Consider the following 15638-nt stretch of genomic DNA (forward strand, 5'->3'; position numbering starts at 1 on the left):
TAGGAAATGCGAATTCTTACTAATTTCAGGGCTCACCTTTCTCAGGCCTTTTTCACTTTTGGCTAAGCACATTGGTAAATGGAAGGACATTTTTCCCTCCTTTTTTCTCATTCCTGTGTGAGAGACTTTATTCATTTCCCCATGTTCAGAGGTTTTTTGGAGTGTGGCCACCGTTCGCCCATCAATCCAGGTATCATCAGAGGTCACACTACAACCCTCCAACTGAACATGTGTAACAACATCACTTGGCAATTTGTCATTGTCTAATTCTGTGCATTTGTGATTATCCAGTATGGTACCAGCCCTTTTAACCTCTTCAACAATATGTGGTTCAAAGAATTCTTCAGGTGATTGACCTGTACCCTTCTTTTGAGTATTTATTTTTCCTGCCTGTGTTTGGTCATTGTTTGGATTGCCCAGGGAAGGAGCTATAGCATTGCCACTTACTCCCGGTTCACTGGTATTCCCCATGCATGAGTCATTTTTCTTAAACCTGTCTCTTTGTTCTTTAGGGTTTTCAGGTTTTCCTATTTCATTTGTACATATCGCCAATGTTTGATTTAGTTCTAGGTTAAACCGTACCTCTCTTTTAGAAGTATTTGCATTTTAACAAGGGGGGTCCTGGGAGTCCCTCTGCCAGACATTAGTCCTGGTTACGAGAGACTTACCCCAGGGCAGGACAAGGACTGATGTGTTTGGGATATTTCTTCTCTGTGAAAGATAGTGAGCTAAAGACTCTGGGTGAGTCTCTGGCAGAGGGACTCCCAGGACCCCCTCTTGTTAATTTGCATATTTAAGTAACTTTGGGTCTCACCCTAAATTACTAGGGGAATCCAGACAAGGACCCCTTGCTCACTATTCTTAGAGAGGCACAGATCCACCCTACTGATGAGGTCCAACCAGACCGAAAAACGTGTCTGGGGTTTCTGTTGGTACTCTTGTTCAGACGAGAATTGCCTCGCATTTCGGTGCTGGTCTGCCCCAGGGCAGGACAAGGACTGATGTGTTTGGGATATTTCTTCTCTGTGAAATATAGTGAGCTAAAGACTCTGGGTAAGTCTCTCGTAACCAGGACTACGTGTCTGGGGTTTCTGTTGGTACTCTTGTTCAGAGGAGAATTGCCTCGCATTTCGGTGCTGGACTGCCCCAGGGCAGGACAAGGACTGATGTGTTTGGGATATTTCTTCTCTTTGAAAGATAGTGAGCTAAAGACTCTGGGTAAGTCTCTCGTAACCAGGACTAATGTCTGGCAGAGGGACTCCCAGGACCCCCCCTTGTTAATTTGCATTTTCTGTTACATGTTCATGTACTGGTAGTTTCACTTTTAAATCATTAGGCATCTCAGAGTCATTATGCAAAATTACATCAGAGCAAACTGTCTTTTCAGCGCTGCAGGTATCATAAGTACTTAGTCACTTTTCAGAAGCCCCCCGATCATTGCTATTGCCATCTGCCCCCTCCTTTGATGACTGTTTTTGTGTTGTGCAGAGCTTTCCTATTTGCTCAGCCAACATTTTCACTTGGGCCTCGCGGCACTGGACTCTTTCCATCTCTCTAGCATCCTCTCTCTGTGTCCTAGATCGATATTGGCTGTTTTCCCCCTGATTGGATCTATTCTGATACCTCTCAGGAGAATGATTTCTATTGGATGGTTCCTGAACTCTTGATTCATTTGCGGAGGGGAGCGGGGTGCACCCATCCTTTGGTTGTAGTCCCCTGGTGGGGAATCATTGTACTGACGTGAAGTGTAGTTCATGTTCTGTCTCATGTCTTGTCTCTCAGGTTGTGGGTACTGGCCCCTATGTTGATTGCCATTATCAGCAAATCGATCCACATATCAGGGTCTATCCTGATTACCATATATCATGGTATTGGGATCAAATCTGCTTTGTGTCACCAATGTCTGATAAGGACCATCATTTCTTTGATCCTGATTTTGTCTCTGGTTATTGTTCATACCTGACATATCAGGTCGATAGACTGCCCGGGGCCTATCTCCTAAGTAGGAGCTGGGGCTGATGTAACTCTCCCTATTACTAGGATCATGTGATTGGAACACTGGTGCAGTGTGTGATGACCTTTTTTGAATACCCCTCTGTTCAGGTGCCAAATTATTTTTACTTGGACTTTGAGCAGAATCAAGGGACATTTTGGCTGACCTGATTTTGATCACTGTTGCTGAGGGTTCTTTAGATTTAGGTCTAGTATCTCTTATTTTATCACTTTCTCTGCCCTGACAATATAGTACCTCATATAGTTTTGTGCTTTGGTGTACAATCCATTCCAGGGACTTGTCACGGTCAAATTCACAGACCAATTGGGATATGATGTCTTTCTGCAGCCCATAGAAGTAGGCAGTTTTAAACTCATTGGAATTGGGGTCAGAAGATACATAAAAGCAAGAAAATGCTCTTTTTAAGTCTTGTAAAAACTGGCGAGGGGATGTATTAGGCCAAGCAGTGATTGTGTAAGCGACTTTCTTTGCCTCCTGCAATGACTGGAAAGGAGAGAAATGACGCCTGATCTCTTTTTCGAACTCCGCCCATGTCATATTCTGCTGTTCATTCAATCCTCTTATAATACTGGCCGTCGGGGCATCTAAAGTTAAATGAAAATATTGCCTGTACTGTTCCTTAGGTATCTGTAGTGCTTTAAAAATGTCATGAACCGCTTCTAAGTGAGCTTCAAAGCAGCATTCCCCTTCTTTTTTAAATGGTTTGATCACGGGCTTTAATGGATTTCATTATCTTTAGGGGGCTACTTGTTGCAATGCATGGAATTGCACTACTTGGTGACTCAACCCTGGTTCCAGGTGAATGGGATTGGTGGCGGCCCCCAATGGGAGTTCAAATCCCCCAAGGGCGCTGCAACCAAGTTCAGTCACCGGCCCAGTCACTGGGGCACTAGCCCTTTGGGTAGAAATAGAATTCACCTCAACTCCATTGAATGTGGTACCCCACCGCCTCTCCTGGGACATGGAAATGCACATTTGCTGTTCTAAATCCTTACACTTTTTAAGGAGCCTGTTTGCTTCATTTTGCAAATAGTTATTTTCATCACTCAATTTATTAATTACCTCCTGAATGTCACACATTTGCATTTGGCACTCATTAAATTCTTTATTCCTCTTGTCTCTTTCTTGGAGCATTTTAACCATTTCTTGTTCCGCATTTTGGAGGTCACTTTCTTTCTCATAATATTCTTTTTGTAAAATCTGCATCTCTGACACAACCTCATCTTTAGCTTGTCTAATGTGGTCCACCAATGCTTTTAAGTGTACCAATTCCTGTTCACTGTCCTCAAATTGTTTCTTGCTTTTGGACAATTGAACATCAAAATCTTTGCATTTAAACTGCATGTCTTTTTTGCATACATCCAATTCTGCTCCTAACATTTCCTGATTTTTACTTGCCCCATCTAAGTCAGTCTTTAACCTGTTAATTAGCTGGGTGTCATTTTCTTGCATTCGCAGGGACCTATTCAAAATAAACCAGATTTTGGCGCATAGCCGTATCAAATAGTCTTTCTCTGCATTTTTATTGGCTACATTTGATAACCTTAGAAGGCAGACCTGAATTATGCTGCCTTCTGCAAAAATATTGTCTAGTTTTTCTTTCTGCACCTCACCCTGAATGCGGTCATGCCATTCTGAGGTACTGTTTGATGACCACGTCCCATGTACGAATAACTTTGCCTCTAAATATTGCACTAGGTCTGAGAATGTGGTTTCCTTTTGAGACATTCTGAAATTCATTTTTAGTGACACACTGCTATTATGAAATGGGTTCCCTTTAATGTACAGATGGCGGTGTGAGACACACTTGTCATGCCCAGTAGGTGCTCTATGATCATTTTCCCGGCCAACGCACCATAAATATGTAGCGTATTTTGTGTATATTTGGGGCCTAGTGGTATTTTCTTACTGCCAAAAATAAAGTAATTCAGCAATAATCACTCCTTGCATTCAGGTTGGGTTTGGTATTATAGTAATATAGTGGCTATGCATTATTTCAGTACACAGATACATTTAGTTGGTATGCATTTCGTTGTGGTATAGTGATGAGCATAATTTCTTTGTTTTATTTGTGGCCCCAACATACAAAACCCCTTTCTTTTGTTTAGACTGTTCTTGTGATCTCTAGAGGCCTCAGGCTTCTACATTATTTAAGAACACCACATTTTCATATGGAATGCCACTTATGGCTGTTATCACTGATTTATCTACACCAGTGAGCTATGCTTCCATAAAGTATTCACAATAACATGTGGTATAATCACTAATTTATTTACATTAGTGAAACTATTTCCAGAGGCCTCTCTTTCTGCTTACTCATATACGTCCAGCAAACTATTTCATTATGTTCCACTCAGAAATCACACATGCATATATACACTGAGTGGAACCACGCACAAAGCTATTTATAATTGCTCATAACATTACTTTATCTGCATAGAAACTTGGCGCTTTAAGCATCATTCCCTCTATGGCATAATATTTTTTCAGAGACCAAATGAAACAGAAACAAGAATACTCTTAGGCAGACTGTGTTATCACAATTTCATTTTATAATGATACCTTACCATTCGTGAGCCAATCCTCTTCTGAAATAAAAAACATAAGAAAGACAAAATGCAGGAACACTAAGAATTTCATTTCATATTTGCACTAGAGAGAAAAAATTACATCGTTTGTTTTGCCTTCAGCTGGCAGCATTAAAATGTGTCATTTGAACACAGTGAAAAGCTATCGCTACGCTGCCTGTCTAAAATAGGTCTCATGCACATACCGCACCCTCACTTTCATACAAGATAATTACCAGCAAATTGTAGCTGTTTAGCACGGGAACTCCCCGGACTGGTCGCTTTCTTTAAATGGCTCAAGGCTTTCCTACAAAGCACTCCAGCGAGGACATGCAGTTCTGATCTGCGGTCTCTCAAGCTGGTGCTTATCGACTGGAATCTTCAGTCTGGGAAAGTCAGCAATGGACTGGGACGGCACCTCTCAATCAGGAAAACCCCATAGAAACTCCAGCGAGGTCTTCTCCGTAGCTTTGTAAAATGTCCTCTTCCTTTCTTCCTCCCCGAAATGTACCAAGTGACCTCTGTTACAGCCCTTCAGGTGACGTGTCACCAATGAAAATGCACAATAATCTATCCTCCTCTTTTAACAATGGCTTGGTTTATACGGTTTAGAAACTGTATCTACTCATTTCCTGGCATGCAGATTTCGCATCCAGCTAACACAGTGAACAGAGAATAAAAAAAATGAATCCAAGTGCACTTTTAAATGACTTTCAGAGCCTGTTTTTTTTTCACCTCATTTTGCACTGGAGAACACATTATGATGTTAATTGATTAAGATCATGTTAGTACTGTTAATTATATTAGTTCATTAATCCTCTAATGTGTCTCCTGCAACAGAGGCATTTCAGGAGAAAAAAAAATGGTGAAATTGCTTGTACCGCATTATAGCAATACATTAATCCCATGCAATGGTGCTGTGCTCCCAAAACACGCTAAATAATCCTACAGAGGGGAGGGGGTTATTGAGGGCAGAGAGAGGATGAGATAGGTTGGTGGGTGGGGGTAGGGTCGGGGAGGGGAGGTTGGTGAGTGGAGGTAGGGAGATTAGGAGGCGGGTGGGGTAGGGAGAGGAGGGGGCTGGGGGCTAAGGAGAGGAGGGGGGTGGATATGTAGGTGGTTAGCAAGAGGAAGGGGGTGGGTGCGGGTAGGGAGAGGAAAGGGGTGAGTGGGGGATAGGGAGAGGAAGTGGGTTGGTGGGGGGTAGGGAGAGGAGGGAGGAGGGTGGCGGTAGGGAGAGGAGGGGGTGGGTGGGTGAAGGTAGGGAGAGGAGGTGGGTGGGTGGGGATAGGAGAGGATGGGGGTAGGGAGAGGAGGTGGGGTTGTTGCGGGTAGGGAGAGGAGGGGGTGGGTGGGTGGGAGTGGGGAGGGGGTTGGGTGAGGGTAGGGTTGGGAGGGGGTTGGGTGAGGGTAGGGTGGGGAGGGGGCAGGTGGTTGCTGGGTGGGAGGGGGTGGGTGGGGAGGGAATGGAGGGGAGGTGGGTGGGTCGGGGGTAGGGAGAGGGGGGGTTGGATAGGTTGGGGTAAGGAGAGGAAGGGGGTGGGGGGTAGGGAGAGGTGAGGTGGATGGGGGTAGGGAGAGAAGGGTGCGGGTGGGTGGGAGTAGTGTAGGGTATTTTGTGGAGTTTTGGGGCCTGACGGTATTTTATTACCGCCGAAAAATAACTTAGCAATAATCACTCCTTGTATTCAGATTTGGCCATGTGCAACAATAATACAGTGGACATGCATTATTTCAGCACCCAGACATGCATATTTGGTATGCGTGGTTGGTATGCGTGGTTGGTATGCGTGGTTGGTGAGCATAATTCCCTTGTTTTATTTGTGGCCCCAATGATTTTTCGTGTAATCACTAGAGAGACCTCAGACCTACATTTTAGGAATACCACATTTTCAGTGTTAGTGTTAGTGTGCCACCATTGGCGATCTCACTGACTTATTTACGACAGAGAGCTATATGTGGTAATTTTGTGGTAATTTCCACTACCTTATATACGGTAGGGAACTATGTTCAGAGAGTCCCTCTTCCCGTTGGCTCATGTACCTCCAACGAGCTATGCTACAAACAATCACTCTCAATTGTCCATACTGAATATGGTCATGCACACATCTGTCTTAAAATGACAATTGCATTGTTTTTTTTTTTTTTATTGACTTTAGTTTTGTAAAGAAAAACAAACTTTTTTGTCACATTCAATTCATTTGCACTCCCCAGCCCACGTCATGCCGTTATTCTGTTTTCCCTTGAATTAGGCAAGCGTGGGCATGATGGATCATCTAAGGTTAAACCCTGTTTTTTTTTTTTTTTAGCGAGCTAATGATTTGCAATAGTTTATGTCAGTATCATGTCCATAAAGTTAATCACGTTACAGGTTAGTTGTGCATTTCTTCCCGTTATCAGATACGACCACCATTCTTCCATATTGCCGTTTTTAGGGGAAAAGCGTTCGAGATGGAGGGTACGCTGTACAGAAATTTGTGTGCATTCAATTATGAGATGTTTGATTGATTCAGGTTCCTGCTTACAGAAGCGACAGTTTGTGTCGAACGTCATGGGATCTTTTATTCTTCTTTTATATAGCTTGGTGTTGGACAAGTTGAGACGAAGCCTTAGAAATTGATTCCGATGGTATTGCGAGGGAAACTTGGACAGATATTGCGATAGGTTACCTCTTTCCTGTTCACTCGGTCCAAAATCTAGTCCAGAGGATAGTGCTACACGCCTTTCCGCATTTTTTATCCACTTGTATTGCATGAATTTTGTTTTTGCCTGTTTTGGTATCCGTAGTACCAAAGGCATTTTTAAGTTTGCTTCTTCCAGGATGCTTAATAGATTTTCTTCCCAGCTTTTTAGCATAGATGCAGATGCGTCAATTTTTTTGTTAGCCAAGATTGTGTAAGCAGTTTCTACCGGCACCATTCTGATTTTTCTCAGCAGTAGTATGGATTTCCATTGTAGGGTAGAGTGCAAGGAGTCGAGGCCAAGTTCGTGTCTCACAGCCACCATTGAGACACATTGTGGTAATTGAAGAACTTTACGCCAAAAACAACCTTCAACTTGTGCCCATAGGCTTGCTCTGATATTCCACCCTGTTTCACTTCCAAAACATATTGCTGGGATCACTTTCTGTAAGTAAAAGGTCATTACGGGTTGGAGTGAAAATTTCCCGTAGTTTAAATGTAGTTTGCGACCTTGTAAAGCAAACATTTTCATTCGCTGGGTGATGTCGTTTGTCCAGCTCCACTCTCTGATTGATCTATTGAATGAAACACCCAGGTATCTGATGGCTTCTATTCTTGCTAATATTTCTTTTTCGATGTGCCAGTTAAATCTCGTTTTTTTTAGGTTATTTTCTGATCCAACAACCATCACTTGCGTTTTGTTTGCGTTTATCCTTAGATGGTTTTCTGTTAGGTAAGTTTGCAAAGCTGTTAGTGATCGTTGTAGACCTATTTCGGTGCAATCAAGCAACACTATGTCGTCTGCATAGATTATGTGTGTTACATGTGTGCCATTGATTTTTGGAGGAAAGCACCTCGTTTGAGCAAACGCTTCGGGTAGATCTGAGATGAAAAGTTTGAACAGAGTGGCTGCTAGTGGGCATCCTTGCTTCACACCCTGTGTAGTTGTTATTTCATCGGTTAGTTCGCCTTCTGCATTTAGACGCACACGGATACTGGGTTTTGTATGTAGTGCCACTAGTGGGGCTAGTAGTTCGTTTGGGCATCCCCATTTTTTCAGTTTGTGCCACAACAGGTTCCGGTTTATGCAATCGAAAGCCTGTTTTAGATCTATGAACGCTAAGTACAACCTTTTTTTTTGTTTTATTGCATTTAGTTTGGCCAGATTTAATAGTACTAAATTAAGTTCTACTCCGACTCCTTTGGTGAATCCAGTTTGTCTCTCATCATATATCTTATTCAGTTTTGCCCACCTTTCAATTTTTTCTTGGAGGAAAGTGGCAAATATCTTCCCCATCGTATCCAGCAGAGCTATGGGGCGATAGTTTGCAGGATCGTCTTTGTTTCCTCTTTTAAACACTGGAACGATTATTGCTTTCGTCCATGAGCAAGGAATTTTAGATGTTCGGGCAATCTGGTCGAATAGCACCTTGATGAACTTTGACCAGCTTGTTTTGTTTGTTTTGAGCATGATATTGGTTACTCCATCGGGGCCAGCGCCACGTGATGATTTTAGCTTCTGAATTGCGTGTGAGATGTTCTCGAGTGATTCTCTTGTATCCCAGATATATTGATCTGTTTTTAAATTTGAGGTTTTATCATCACCAGTGTTGTTAAAAACTGTATCGTAATGAGTTATCCAGGAGGATGCGTTCACACCGTTTGCTAGATAATTGGGTTGATTCAGACAACCATTATTTATTATTTTCCATATATTGGAACTGTCTCTTTGAATTAGGAGACGCAGCATTAGTTCTCCTTGTTCCTGTCTTCGAGTGGCTTTGAAGGATTTCAGCCAGTTCCGGTATTTTTGACGCCTGGTGGCTAAATGTTGTTGTAGGTTTGTCCCTCCGATGGATTTTAGTTTTTTTAAGTCACTGGTAAGGAGCTTCTTTGCTTCACTTAAAGCTGGACTAAATGGATGAGTGTGGTCTCTCACCGTTTTCTTGTTTGTTTTTCGGTGCGGGTCCAGGAGAGGAGTATATTCTGTGTGAAAGTTTGTGGAGCATGCCTCCATAAAAGCTAAAGTTATTTTGTCGATTTGTTTGTTAGTTATTCTTAGACGGTTTAGGGAGGAGTTGATGTCCAATTGCATTGGGTAACATTTTGGCGTTGTTATTGAGCTCGTAAACCATGATAGAATAAGTGGGTTATGATCACTATTGGGCATTTGCTTTACTTGTAAGTCAGAAATCAAGGCATGCAGGTTATCAGATGCCCATATGTAGTCTAAGGTTTTAGATAGACCACCACGTTGCCATGTTGCTGCAGCAGGAATATCTCCTTTAGTATTCCCATTTAGCAACACACAATTACGAGCTGATATTTCATGTGTCCATTTCGTGCTTCGATCCGACCTTTCAGATGGGATCACTTGTGTAGTGTCTATATTAGATTGATTAGGTGTTTTAAACCATGAGAAGTTTAGATCTCCGCAGATTAATATAAATGGTGCGACAAATGCTACATAGCAGTTATCTATTTGAGTAGTTATTGCATTGTTTAAAAATCTCCCCTCACCATCAGCACTGTATTGGTAAATATAAGACACACCACCCGTCTGCTTTCAAATATTTTTCTGTATTATAAAAGTTGCATTTAAACACGATCTCACTCTTTACAGAAATAAATAAAACAGCACATTAACAGCATTGTCTGTAATACACTAAAAAAAAATGGCGGAGAACAGAACACAATTTGCAACATTAACGTGTGATTAAGGCATCGGAATCCCCTTTCCTACTCTGACTGAACATTCTCGTACACACTCAGCTCCCACACTTATGTAATTACCTTATCTGTTCAGAGTTTTCTTCAGCTGTTCTCTTTCTCAATGTGGCTCCCTTGAAGATTAACCCCAGTGAAAAGGAACGCCTGCCTTCTCAAACCGGGGTCATTGCCTGGAATTCTCAGCTTTTGCAGATAGGAATGCTCCAACCAGGAAAAAATAGGTCCTTCTCCCAGCTCTGCCAAATCTTGACTGCCCTTCTCTCTCCTCAAACTCCCCCCAGCAAAACTCTGATCACTCCCTCTAGCATGATACTTGCTATGACGCTGCTCCAATCAGAATCAATCATGCCATCTCCTCCTTCTCTACACAATGGCTCATTTTTATAGTAATACTTTGTAACCAACTGATTTCCTGTTCTTTCGAGCTCTTTTGCTTCCTGTAATTATGTGGACAGGGCAGCAGAGAAAAAAAAATGGATGTGCGTTTAAAAGTTCACTTTCAGAATAGGCCTAATTCTGCAGTGGAGACACATTTTTATTAGTGGATTATGTTTCATTAGTCAGGTTAGTTATAAGTAATGTTAGTTATTATTTTCAAATGTGTCTCTCGCACCATAGGCATTTCAGGTGAAAAATAGTGTGCATTTTTGAATGTGCACGTGTGCTTTTAACTGTAAAAATAGATTTGCATCTTATATGTTAAAATCGTTTTTGACTGAATAGCCTGTCTTTCCTTGTTAATCTGGTAACACATATAGCAATGCACCGCACCCTTGTGGTGGTGCTGCAAAAAAAAATTGCTACCTGTGCAGCAGTGCTGTACTCTGTGCTGTTTGCTACCTGTGTAGTAGTGCTGTACTCTGTGCTGTAACACGCCAAATATCCTTACAGTAGGGAGGGCAGGGGGTTATTGAGGGTAAAGAGGGTTTGAGATAGGTGGGTAGGGAGTGGAGTTGGGTGAGTGGGGGTATGGAGAGGAGGGGGTTGGGTGGGGTAGGGTGAGGAGGGGTGTGGGTAGGGAGAGGAGGGGGTGGGTGGAGTAGGAAGGGGAGGGGAGTTAGGTGGGTGGGGGTAAGGAGAGGAGGGGGTGGGTGGGGTAGGGTGAGGGGAGTGGGGGTAGGGAGGAGGGGTGGGAGGGTGAGAGTAGGGAGGGGTGGGGTGGGTGAGGAGAGGGAGGGAGCGGAGGGGAAGTGGGTGGGGGTAGGGAGAGAAGGGTGTGGAAAGGTGTGGATAGGGAGAGGAAGGGGTGGGCGGGCGGGTGAAGGGAGAGGGGAAGTGGGTGGGGGTAGGGAGAGGTGGGGGTTGGCTGGAAGTAGGGAGTGTTGGGTAGGGAGAGGAGGGGGTGGGTCAGGGTAGGGAGGGGAGGGTAGGGGGTGGTTCAGGGTAGGGAGGAGATGGGATAGGTGGGTGTGGGTAGGAACGGGAGGAAGTGGGTGGATTATGGTATGGAGGTGAGGGGAGGTGGGTGAGTGGGGGTAGGGAGAGGAGGGTGTGGGTGGGTGGGAGTAGGGAGGAGAGGGGGTTATTGAGGGCAGGGAGGGGATGGAATAGGTTGGTGGGTGGGGGTAGGGTCGGGGAGGGGAGGTGGGTGAGTGGGGGTAGGGAGAGGAGGGGGTGGTGGGGTAGGGTGAGGAGGGGGGTGCGGGTAGGGTGAGGCAGGGGTGGGTGGGGTATGCAGGGGAGGGGTGATGGGTGGGTGTAGGGAGAGGAGGGGGTGGGTGGGGGTAGGGAGAGGAGGGGTGTGTGGGGAGTAGGGAGAGGAGGGGAGGTGGGTGGGGAGTAGGGAGAGGAGAGGGGTGGGTGAGGGTAGGGTGGGGGAGGGTGTGAGTGGGTGTGGGTAGGGATGGGGTAGGTAGGTGGTAGTAGGGAGTGGATGGAGATGGGTGGGTGGGGGTAGGGAGAGGAGGGAGTGATTAGGTGGGTAGGGAGAGGAAGGGCGTTGGTGGGGGTAGGGAGAGGAGAGGGGTCAGGTGGGTGGGAGTATGGAATGCGGTGGGTGGGTGGGGGTAGAGATTGGATGGGTGGGTGCATGGCATTGGGGTGCAGGGGGGTGTTAAGTGTAGGGAGGGGAAGGGATAGGTGGGTTTGGGTATGGAGGGGAGGGGCTGGGTGGGTTGGGGTAGGGAGGGGAGGGGATGTGGGTGGGGGCTAGGGAGACGAGGGGTCTAGGGAGAGGAGGGGGTGGGCGGGCTGTAAGGAGATCAGGGTGGTTGGTAGGGGGTAGGGTGATGAGGAGGGGTGGGGGGTAGAGAGAGGAGGGTGGTGGGTGGAGTGTAGGGTGAGGAGGGGGTTCGTGGATAGGGGTATGGAGAGGAGGGGTTGGCTGGGTGTGGCTAGGGAGGGGAGGGGAGTGGGTGGGGGTAGAGAGAGGAGGGTGGAGTTGTTTGGGGAAGGGAGAGGTGGGTGGGTGGGGTAGGGAGAGGATGGGGGTGGTGAGTGGGGTTAGGGTGAGGAGGGTGGGAGCATGGGGTTAGGGGAGGAGGGGGAGGGTGTGGGAGTAGGGAGAGGTGGGTGGGTCAGATGGTAGGGGTAGGAAGAGGAGGGGGTTGGGTGGGATGGGGTAGGGAGAGGAGGTTGGTGGGTGGTGGGTGTAGGGTGAGGAGGGTGGTCGATCGTGAGGAGTAGGGAGAGCATGGGGTGGTTGGGGAGAAGCGAGAGGATGGGGGTGGGTGGGGGTAGGGAGACGAGGGGGGTGGGGGTAGGGGAAGTGGGGTTGGATAGGTGGGTGGTTAGCGAGAGGAAGGGGGTCGGTGAGGGTAGGGAGAGGAAAGGGGTGGGTGGGGGATAGGGAGAGGAAGTGGGTTGGTGGGGGGTAGGGAGGAGGGAGGAGGGTGGGGAAGGGAGATGAAGGGGGTGGGTGGGTGAAGGTAGAGAGAGGAGGAGGTGGGTGGGGTGGGGATAGGAGAGGATGGGGGTAGGGAGAGGAGGTGGGATGGTTGGGGGTAGGGAGAGGAGCGGGTGGGAGGGTGGGTGAATGCAGGGAGGGGTTGGATAGGTTGGGGTAAGGAGAGGAGGGGGTGGGTGGGGTAGGGTGAGGGGGTAGGGAAAGGAGGGGGGTGGGTGTGTGAGAGTAGGGAGGGGTGGGGGTGGGTGAGGGGAAGGTGGGGGAGGGGTGGGTGTGTGTGCGTAGGGAGTGGGGGGTGGGTAGGTGGTGGTAGGGAGTGGAGGGGAAGTGGGTGGGTGGGGGTAGGGAGAGAAGGGTGTGGATAGGTGGGGATAGGGAGAGGAAGGGGTAGGTGGGGGAAGGGAGAGGGGATGGTTGGGTGGGAGTAGGGAGTGGAGGGGGGTGGGTGTGTGGTAGGGAGAGGAGGGGGTGGGTGTGGGTAGGGAGGGGAGGAAGTGGGTGGGTTGTGGTAGGGAGGGGAGGAGAGGTGGGTGTGTGGGGATAGGGAGAGGATGGTGTGGGTGGGTGGGAGTAGGGAGGGGAGGGGGTTATTGAGGGCATAGAGGGGGTGAGATTGGTTGGTGGGTGGGGGTAGAGTTGGGGAGGGAAGGTGGGTGAGTGGGGGGTAGGGAGAGGAGGGGGTGGGTGGGGTAGGGTGAGGAGGGGGGTGCGGGTAGGGAGAGGAGGGGTGGGTGGGAAGTAGGGAGAGGAGGGGAGGTGGGTGAGGTGTAGGGAGAGGAGGGGGGTGTGTGGGGGTAGGTTGGGGGAGGGGGCAGGTGGGTGTGGGTAGGGAGGGGGTGAGTAGTTGGTGGTAGGGAGTGGAAGGGAGGTGGGTGGGTAGGGGAAGGGAGTGGAGGGGGTGGATAGGTGGGTGTAGGGAGAGGAAGTGGCTGGGTGGGGGGAAGGGAGAGTAGGGGAGTGGGTGGGGGTAGAGAGAGGAGGGTGAAGTTGTTTGGGGAAGGGAGAGGTGGGTCGGTGGGGTAGAGAGAGGATGGGGGTGGTGAGTGGGGTTAGGGCGAGGAGGGTGGGCGTGTGGGGTTAGGGGAGGGGGAGGGCGTGGGGGTAGGGAGAGGCGGGTGGATCCGATGGTGGGGGTAGGAAGAGGAGGGGGTTGGGTGGGATGGGGTAGGGAGAGGAGGTTGGTGGGTGGTGGGTGTAGGGTGAGGAGGGTGGTGGATCATGAGGAGTAGGGAGAGGATGGGGTGGTTGGGGGGAAGCGAGAGGATGGGGGTGGGAGGGGGTAGGGAGAGGATGGGGTGGGGGTAGGGGAAGTGGGGGTGGATAGGTGGGGTTAGCTAGAGGAAGGGGGTCAGTGAGGGTAGGGAGAGGAAAGGGGTGGGTGGGGGATAGGGAGAGGAAATGGGTTGGTGGGGGGTAGGGAGGAGGTAGGAGGGTGGGGATAGGGAGATGAAGGGGGTGGGTGGGTGGGTGAAGGTAGAGAGAGGAGGAGGTGGGAGTTAAGCGGAAACCTGCGCAGTTCCCTCTGGGACCACTGCAAAAGATTTAGGCCTACAGATGTTGGCAGTAAACCCACTTGGTAGCTGTCTGTACCACACAGATTCACCTGGTAGCTGTGGCTGAGCAGTCAGACCTCTCTCAAGAAATGTTAGGCAGTATGTGAAGTAAACAAAATAGTGCAATTTACACAGTAGGACAAGCAGACACGGAACAGAGCTTGGGTGTAAAGATATATAGGTATTTATTTATAACAACACATCTATGAAAAACACTCTGGCACTAATACGGCAAACAACTTCAATTACAATTACTAGGAGTATCTCAATCCTCTAACAATATGTCGACAAGTCTAGGTTCATCGGCACCACTTATTTGCAGACAGGGGTGAATGCTTTAACCTAGATGGCACTCTAATATTCGTTAGGAGGGGAGAGAAAAGGACAGGGTATGAAACCAACTCGGTACCAACACTTTTACGAAACAATGAAAGGAAAGTAAGGCAGGATCTACTGTAGATCACAAGGTTCAGAGGCCAGGCCCACTCGGAGAGAGGCAAGGCTCTATGTCCCAAAAGTATCTCAGTGGAAATGGCCATCGAGTCTTGGTCACAAATTGTCACAGAAAGATTGGACCAGTTCAGAACAAAAAGTTAAGAAGGCTTGGAGGCGACCCAATGGAGAGGCAAGGATTAAGACACCTCACGCTAACCGTCATAAGGGAAGCCAGGTGGACACGGTACCTTGTATGTGGAGAGACAGCTCCGGTGGGGGCAGTTGTTCCTGGTGGTGGATGCAGGTCGGGGCTTTACCAAGAGCTGAGATGCTCTCGTCGTCGAAGGAAAAAGTTGAAGATCGTTGCACCACCAGGGAAGAGACCAGCCGCGGATTGCTCCGTCACAAGGCACCACCTTTTGGTCGCAGTACAGGGGTAGTGGCTATCCGGTTGCCGGGGTGCTCTGCACGGGCAATTCGACCACTATGTCCTGGAACGAAGAAAAAGCAAAGGGGGACTGGTTGTGCCCACCAGTCAGGGGAAGAAGACTCTCCGGCGGGGAGATCTCCTCTGTCGTCGGGGAAGTGGTGAGTCGGTTCCGCAGGGCTCCACCGGAGGTGTCGTCGTTGCAGGTCGGCTCAGCTTTACCCTCGTTGGATTATTAGGTCCTGGGCGACTTCTGAAGATCAAGTCCCAAAAGCCCTGCTTTTATGCAGCATACCCCCATTCATTCAGCCTAGCTGTCAATCAACACACGCTAAGTGGTGAGCGGGGTGGCTCACCACTTGGGCCAATCACACCAGAGTGCGACT

This window comes from Ambystoma mexicanum, chromosome 6p (genome assembly GCF_040938575.1).
Source record: "Ambystoma mexicanum isolate Mex_15411 chromosome 6p, UKY_AmexF1_1, whole genome shotgun sequence".
NCBI lineage: Eukaryota > Metazoa > Chordata > Amphibia > Caudata > Ambystomatidae > Ambystoma > Ambystoma mexicanum.